Genomic DNA, 6,943 nt, shown 5'->3' with positions numbered 1-6,943 from the left:
GAGTATTTCTAAGATCTTGGCCCTGATCTTGCAATGATGTCAAAAGGGCTCCCCGCAGACACAAGGGTGCTCAACTGGGAAGTCAGCTGAGGGACCAGGAGCCTTGTGGCTATTTTTCTGTTTTACTTACAATTTGATGTAATATCACTTTAAATTGATAAGTACACATTTTGAAAAGTCACCTGAAGCGATTATTGCCAGGTTGGACAATTATGATTTGTTCTCATTTCTCTAGCACAGTGTGCAGTGTACCGTGAGGTTATTTTGAATTTGTTTTGGGACCTGTGTCACAATAAAACAATTAGTTAAAAAAATGTGAAGAATGAACAGAAAGGGAGGGGTAATTAATTCTTCCTTTTAGGGCTTGATCCTTGTTCATGAGTAGTCCCATTGAACCAATGTCTACACCACCTTGTCTACACTAGGGGCTTGTCTACACTTAACATGCTGCATCAGCACAGCTGTGCTGCTGTAGCGCTTCAGTGAAGGCGCTGCCTATGCTGACAGGAAGGATTCTCTTGTTGGCATAGGTAATCCACCTGCCCAAGAGATGGTAGCTAGATCAATGGGAGAATTTTCCTGTCAATCTAGTGCTGTCTACACCAGGGACTAGGTCAGTTTAGCTGCGTAGCTCAGGGGGGTGGATTTTTTAGACCTCTGAGTGATATAGTTATACCGTCCTAATTTCCCAGTGTAGACCAGGACTAGGGTTCCTGAGCATGGCCCAGCGGTTAGGGCACTGGTTTAGGACTTGGGAGTGTTTAGGCTCAATTCCTTGCTCCATCACTGACTTCCTGTGTGACCTTGGGCAAATGACTTAGGGCTGATCTACACTAAGAACTTACATCGGTATAGCTACATTTCTCCAGGGTGTGAACTTTTCACACCCTGGAGAAATGTAGCTATACCGACCTTACCCCCATTGTAGACAGCACTAGGGTCAACAGAGGAATTGTTCCATTGGCCGAGCTACTGCCTCTCAGGGAGGTGGATTACTTACACCAACAGGTAGGGTGACCAGATGTCCTGATTTTATAGGGACAGTCCCGATATTTGGGGCTTTGTCTTATATAGGCTCCTATTATCCCCCACTCCCTGTCCCGATTTTTCACACTTGCTGTCTGGTCACCCTACCAACCGGAGAACCCCTCCCATCAGTGTAGGTAGTGCCTATACTGAAGTGCTACAGTACCACAGTTGCAGCAGCAGCATTTTAAGTGTAGACATACCCTTGGTATTTCTATTCCTCATCTCTATGATGGGCTTAATAGCATTCCCCGGCCTTATAGGGGTGTTGTGAGCATATAATACAAGGGCTCCTGCTTGTGTTAAGGGTACAGTTGAATTGGGGCTGGGGCTGGTGGTAAAATTCCGTATTGTAGACATGGTGCCCAGCTGAGACTTAGCAGGGTTGGTTTAAACGGGCCTGTGAGGGAGAAGGCAGGAAAGGGAGACAGAGGAGGATGGAGAAGGGGCTAGATAAAGCCCAGGAGAGAGAAGAGAAAGGAGACAGGAGAGGCAGGGAGAAGGTGATAGAGCAGTAGGAGGCAGGAGAAGCAAAGGGAAAGAAGAAAGCAGAAGGCAGGGGCTGGGGAGGAGAGCAGGAGTGAGAAGAGAAGGAAGGAGAGATAGCAAGGAGAGGAGGCGGGAAAGAGGGAGGGAGAGCCGCAGCAACTCATTTGAATAGCTGCCTCATTGTATCGCAGCTCTCCAGGCTCCTCCCAGGGGCTGCCTCAGAAACAAAGTATTCAAACAGGAGTCCAAGGGGAAGAAATGTGAATCCCGCCCCCTTTCAAGCCGAGAGAAAAAAGCCAGACAGCACTGGCGTGACACCAGCATTCGGTTCACTTCAAGCATGTGCTGAGGGGGGGACACAGCCAGAGTTGGGGGCTGGAGCTCTTGCTGTGGGGGGAGAGAGAGGAGCAGGGGCTGCTTTGCCAGAGGTGGCTGCTGCTGTCTCCTTACCCTGCTCCTCTGTCCCCCCTCCCCCAGGCTGAGTTCATTCACTGGGATTGGTTTCAAATGACGCCATCTCTTTATTTTTACACCAATGACCTCATCCCAGCAGCTTGAAGTTTACTGACCAGCAAAACTCTCTCTCTCCTCCTCCTCCTTGTGTCTGTTTGTTCTAGCCATTTATTAGTAATTGTGTGGTTCCTTTTGGAAACCTCAGCCTTTTTAACTTTCTTTTTCCCTTCGCAGCTTTTTTTTTCTCCCCCCCCTTCATTTTCTCAAGCCATCTGGGGGGGGGGGGGAGAGGAAGAAAAGCTCCAAACGTTTCCTCTCTCTCCTCCCCACCCCCACCCCCCTTTAAATAGATCAGAATAAAGTTTTAAAGAAGAAGAACAGCCTGGAGCTTCCCAGCGGCTGGAAGGAGAGAAAGTTGGGTCTGGCAGCAGTTCCAGTAGAGAAGAAGCTGGTGGTAACTTTTTTTTCCTTCTCCAGGAAACAAACGGGGGGGTGGGGGGAAAGTGTTGGGAAGAAAGTAGAGGGGGCTGGCAAAAGGGTTTGGGGGAGTTTTCTCCCCAGATTCCTAGGGGCAGCCTCCCACAAACAAGAGTCACCCCCTCTTTCCCTCTAGTGCGATAGGGACACCACTCTAGGGTGGGCTGGAGATACGATCTGTGATCTCTTTGCAAGCAATCTTTAAAATCTCCGGGGTGGGTTGCTCCTCTTCCCCAGTGTTCTGCTTTCTGGTTTTCTTGACTTGTGTTCTTTTGGTGGTGGTGGTGTGTGTGTGTGTTTCAGTGTGTAGGCCCTAGGAGCAGAGGGAGATAGTAGCTAAATGGATTGGGGTGAGGGAAGGTGGTGGAAGCTGCTAATAGTGATGGGGTTATGATATTGTTCCATGCTCTCTCCTCATCTTCCCCACAATCCTTTTATTTCCCCCCTCATTTTTTATTGGAAGGTTTCTTTCTGTGGCCCTGACTAGTCTTCAGTCCCTTTCCTCACCTCATATGGGAAGAAAGGGGGGACAGATGAGCTGCCAGTGTGAGACACTTTTTAGGCTTTAAAAAAGTACCAGCTCCTAACTCTTGTGCGTTTTTGATTCTCTTAAACACTGCAAGCTGTTTTGTGGTTGTATGGGGTTTGGTTTGTTTTGTTTTTAAATTCACCTTTGGAAAAAGTACATAGCCACCTGTCTTAAATCCCAGATTTTAAAGGAGAGGGACAGAGAGAGAAAGTAGGGCTTCCTTTTGTGTGAGGAGGGAAAAAGCATGATTTTAAAAAGTGAAAAATTAGGTAGTTTGTTTACATTAAGTGTATTAAATAAAACAGCCTTTGGAGGGTGGTTTTGGGAATTTCTTGATTTGTTTGTTTTTGCTTCCAGGAACAATAAGTGCTTCTGAACCCCCCCCCCCTTTCAAATTTAGTAAACAGTAATTTGAATTCATGATTTCAAATGTTTTTAATTATTTAAAACAATTATTGTTTTTTAAAAAAATCTCATTTTATGTTACTATCCAAAACTTTAAAAATGAGTGAAAGTACTGCCTTGAACTTTACTAAATATTTTAACTAAGCAAGCCAACAAAATGGAGGGTTGACGTAGAATCTTTAAAAAAAAAAAAAAAAAAAAAAAAAAAAAGTTACCTGTGAAACGTTAGCTTGATTCCATTTTAAATATAGTGATTTTGAAAAGAGCTTGATTAGTGTTTTATATTACTTCAAACCCTCCCTGGAATCACTTTCTGAATGTTTTAAGAAACCATTGGAGAAGGAAACACCTCCACACATCAACATGTGCTGAATAAGGTGTATGTGACAAGTCGATTGCATAACCTGACCAGCAGTGGTGTTTTCAGTGTTCAACACTAGTAAAATACATCTAAGATGAAGGGCACTAAGCAGTTCAAATTGATTATACATGTATTCTCTTGTCCCTCTCTTTCTCTTCATCTTCCTTCTCCCGCCAGATGAAAGAGGCATCACTAGTACATTTTACTGCTTTGGCTATGGCTAATTTTTGCTCAAACATTCAGTGTATATCCATTATAACATAAATATATACGCACACTCTAAACTTGCTGGAGGCATTTTAAGCTGTTTCTCGCTGAAAAGATGTGTTTTCAGGTTCTCTCTGATTTTGAGTGTGTGTGATCTTGCTTTTAGAATGTGTTTCTGTTCCTGGCAGTATGTGGTTTGGTGGACACAGAACTTATGAAATCACAACTGCACAAGAGGCGTTGGATTTGAAATGGGTGTATTTTTAGGGAGGGTGGAGAAATGTTAAGGATTAATTTCTAGGTGTGGTGTTCACCTTGCTGGCTCACTTGAAATTGGAGCATTCACAAGCCTATTCCTGAGATGAAATATGAGGGAAGTTTGTATGTTTAAAAAGCATATAGGGTTTTTTTGGTGGTGGGTAGGAGGAGGAACTTCCCCTCTTTTTTTTTTTTTTTTGCTTCAGCTTCTGGAAACTGGAGAAAATTTTAAAGAATATGCTATTCCCAAAGAGTTCATACAATGACCAGATATGCTTGCTGGTGTTAGCAGACATTCCATACAAAAATAGAAATTTGCAAGAGGTTTAATATATTCTCTGTAGTAAGCTTCCTATTACAGTCATGCTTGCACATATCCTGATAGTGTGTGTGTTTTCTTAAATACAGCAGAAGTAATGGAGAAGGAAGTGTAAGTTCTAGGTGACAGCAGCAGGATTCTGGAGGGCGGAGTTAATATTAAATGTGCTAATGTCTAAAAAGACCGTTCAAGTGTTCTAAAAATCCAATGTACTTTATTCCTTATCTAGATCAGGTGTTTTTTTTTACTCAAAATAAATATCTTTGACTCTGATGGTCCAGTTTTATGTTTCTAAATGGAAGTACTGGGACAAAATCAGTCCACAGTTGCACCAGAGTAACTATGGAAGTAAATGGGCTTGATTCATCTTTGATTGTGTAAAGTGCACACTCTTGGTCCAGTGGGGATGGCTATCCTAGCAGGGGCATTTGACCTTGGTAGAAGGGTGGAGTTATGGTGATAGCTGCCATATGCAATTGCAAACTCCAGCACCAAACAGACTTTCTGCCATGAGAGTCCTAAGCTTCAGTTTCTTCCAGCAGAAGCTGGCAGTATGCAGGGTGAACAGAGCCAAATAAAGTTACTGGATTTACACTGGTATAACCAAGAGCAGAATATGTTCCTCTTTCTATCTGAGACCAATTTAAATAATTCAGCTCACTAAGGCTTTGGAGGGCTAATTTAGGGTCTCTATAGGATCTCTGGAAACCTTATTATGTCTCAAATGTATTGTCCAGCTGATAAACTAATTCCAGCTAATTTTCAGGCTCCTGTACCTGCAGGTGAGGCAAAATCCTGTTGCCAAGCAAACAAAAACCTGATGTGGACAAGTGAAATGTTGTTGTTTACCGCTATAAGGCACAATACTGACCTGCACTTAAAAATTGTGGCTGTGGTGACTGGCCAGTACCTTTCACCTCAGACTGAAGAAGAGAACTGGCTTCCCTACCTCAGGTTTCATGTAAATCCTACCAAATGGCAAAATAAATGAATCATTTGCCTCCCTAGGTTCTGATCCTGAAATGAGCTCTAGGACTTGGGATTCTGCACAGGCACAGCTCATTGCACCATTAGGGTATTCTGTTACATTATTTCTCTGTCTGTACTCAGTCCCATGCATCCCCATGCTGCATTTTGAGAAGAGTGGTTAATTAGTGATTGCCTAACTAGCGTTCAGTGGCGCTCACAAGGAAACTGAGGCTGGGGAGGCCAGTTGTCACTCCATTATTGCCTGGTGCTTTATTAACAAGTAGGAAATCATAGGCATTGTCCTGAATGCTGACCATCTCAAGTGGACAAATCACATGACAGGCCATAGAGTTGCTAGGGCAAACCAAATCACACTAGCTGTACTAGTTCAGAGTTATCTTCCTTAGTTACTAACTTGTGTGGCTTGGTTTATTAGTTGTTGTATCTTAAAATCATATAACCAAGGGACCAACTAGCCCCAGAGCAGAGATAAATGAAGTAAAGCAAGCTAAAATAAGTGCATTTCTGAGGGAGACCGTTCCTGGCAGAGGGTGGCAGTCACCTTTTAAGTCATAAGTCCCAGGCTGTCAGTGCACCTTTTGATTTTAAGGTAGGTCAGACCAGCAGCTTTCTCTTCTAAGAGGGGATACCGAACATAACACTCTCTCTCTCTTTCCGTCCCCCCCCCCCCCCCGCCAAATAATTCACTCCGACTACTTAAAAAAATAACAATAAACTGAGAAACATCTTGTCCAACAATGAGATTGGGCCAGATCAGATGCCTTTGTGAAAATGCCCATATAGGAACCAGAAAATTCCATGTAGGAGAGTATCTGAATTCCCTCTGTATTCTTCTACTGGAGGAGTTTGACCAGTGGGTTGGGGGGGTCAGAATTTGCACATACTCTCCCCTACTTCACAGTGAAAAAACCTGGGTTCTGTCCCATGAGCCACATGGATTGTGTATAGAGGGGCCCCTTTGTGTGCCGATTCCAAGAGTATAATCTAGCTTGCGTCTGTCTCGATTTTTTTTTTTTAAATCTGTTGAGTCCTTGTGGCTATTTTGTTGAGTGTTGCCTGGCCATGTGTGGTTATTTAAAAAATATAATAATACCCTGGTTTTCTACAAGTTTGTGTGGGAAGTAGCACGTCTCTGTATGTTAGAGTAGAAGATCATTTTCTCCCCCCACTCCCCCCCCCCACCCAAGACTTCTGGAGTGCATTTAATATGTTTGAGATAGAGAGTTGCTTGTGTGGCATATGCATATATCAGAAAGTGTCTTTGCATTTCATGAGTTCTATGAAGAGAAATACTCTGAGTAAACTGATCATCAGGAAATGGCAAATTCATTTTACATGACTATTAATTGTTGGTGTGTAAGTTCTGCATGAATAAAAGTTGGGGTCAAAAGATGTGGCTGTTGGTTGACACTCTGATATAAAGCCTCTT

General features: G+C 43.4%; 1 protein-coding gene across 3 annotated transcripts in view; it reads left to right on the top strand.

Moving 5' to 3' along the window:
- Nucleotides 1-1,795: 1,795 nt before the first annotated feature.
- Nucleotides 1,796-6,943, top strand: part of DUSP16 (dual specificity phosphatase 16) — a 98,138-nt gene continuing 92,990 nt past the window's right edge. For all 3 annotated transcript variants that reach the window (XM_034784426.1, XM_034784408.1, XM_034784416.1), the window contains exon 1: nt 1,796-2,422. The gene's annotated coding sequence lies outside the window, so the exon portion shown is untranslated. The remainder of the gene's footprint in view (nt 2,423-6,943) is intronic.

The sequence above is a fragment of the Trachemys scripta genome, chromosome 1, assembly GCF_013100865.1.
Source record: "Trachemys scripta elegans isolate TJP31775 chromosome 1, CAS_Tse_1.0, whole genome shotgun sequence".
NCBI lineage: Eukaryota > Metazoa > Chordata > Testudines > Emydidae > Trachemys > Trachemys scripta.
The sequence above is the reverse complement of the archived record's forward strand: the minus strand, read 5'-3'. Positions and strand labels throughout refer to the sequence as shown.